This window comes from Arvicola amphibius, chromosome 4 (genome assembly GCF_903992535.2).
Source record: "Arvicola amphibius chromosome 4, mArvAmp1.2, whole genome shotgun sequence".
Taxonomy (NCBI): Eukaryota; Metazoa; Chordata; class Mammalia; order Rodentia; family Cricetidae; genus Arvicola; species Arvicola amphibius.
The window spans coordinates 22061617-22063333 of NC_052050.1; positions in this window are offsets into that span (position 1 = coordinate 22061617).

A 1717-nucleotide genomic window follows, 5' to 3' on the forward strand; every position below is an offset into this window, starting at 1 on the left:
AATAGTTCAACAACAGTTCAAAGACACAGAAACAGTCAATAGTTAACCTGAGTATCCTACATACTTGCTGTGCAGATGTCTGGGTCTAACACTGGAAGACAAGCTTAGGATTTAAAGAAAATAAGTTACAGAAATAAAGCATCACAGGACTATCTGATGAAACCTACAAAGCAGGAGGTTAGGTTTCTGAGACAGCATCCCTTCTCAGATAAATGGAGCATGGGAGATGCTATACTCACTTCCTTGTCACCTCAGCTAACCCTTCTTATTTGAAACATGCCCCTGATGCTTCGAACCAAGTCCTGTGAAATTGGCAGAGCCTGGTCCTGACATTGATGAGTCTGTACCAATGCCCGCAGCTAGCCTACCAGTGAGGAGAGTTGGTGTGATTCGATCAAACCAATGCTTGGTGGATTTCCAAACCAGGCCTAGAACATTCCTGTTACATGGTACGGTAGGCTACAATCAACTCTCAGAAATGGCAACTTCCCACGTACAACGTCTACTGGTCATAAACAGTCAATAATGGCAAAAGGACATACATTTCAAATTCCAAAGCAGAAGTGAGACTGTTTCTTTAATGGGGATTATTGGTGTGGGAGGGTTGGTGAAAAAACCAAAGATAGGAAGAAATTAAGTATTAAGTGAAGGGGAAAGAATTACAAGATGAAGAGGAGAACAAAAGAGAGGGAGGAAAGAGACAGAACACGCAGTGAGAGAGAATAAGGACAAGAGGTAGTCTCAGAGAAAGAGTCCTGAGAATACATAGAAAAGGTAAAGGCGGAAACCAACCCAACTCTGTTTAGTACTGTGTACTGTCCAAATGCTAATACTTAGCACTGATACTTAAGGCCAGATTTATTTTGTGTAACCTTCGTATCAATCCTTTTGAAATAGATATGTGTACCCTGCTTATACATGGTTAAGTAATTTTTAAAGAGGCAAAATGGTCTTGCTTTCTGATGCATAGCTCATAAGAAAGAAGCTGAAATATGAACCCACCTCTATATGACTCCAACATCCTCAAAAAAAGGGGGACTAAAGATTAGAAGGACAGTTTGCTAAAGTTCTTAAGACTGGGCCAACAAGATGGCTCAGTTGGTGAAGCACTTACTGTTCACTATCCCGAGTTCACTCTCTGGGACCCATGTAAAGGTGAAAGGAGAGAACCCACGTCCACAAAGTTGACTCTAACTTACACGTGAGCATTCATCATGCCATGCATGCCCACACACTCCATACACATAATAACATCAAGAAGACATGCAATGAGTCAGCTCTCAGCACCCTTTCTCATAATTTATATATTTTAGTATTCTCTGACTCTTCCTTTCTCTAACTGCTACTTCTATGATAAGCTATTCTTCTGTCTCCTTTTTTAATTACTAAGATAATACCACCTATAGCTAGTTAATAGTAGCTTATATTAAATTCTCTGTGAGGGGGAGGAGCTGGCACGTTTCCCCTCTTTACTGGATCCTCACTCATCAAAAGTTGGTACCAAAGGAAGTCCCTGAAAAAAAAGACCTTCCACAATGAGATTTGGTAGCTGCTTTTACAGAGCTGCTAAAGTTGGACTTGGTACTAAACTTGTAACAGGAAGTGACATAGAATCGTCCCACCATTATTACTTTGAGCTAATGACTTGGGGGCAGGCATTTGGCTGCTGGTTGCGACTCCTTGGCAGTGGTGGTGACTATAACTGTCTTCGGGCACT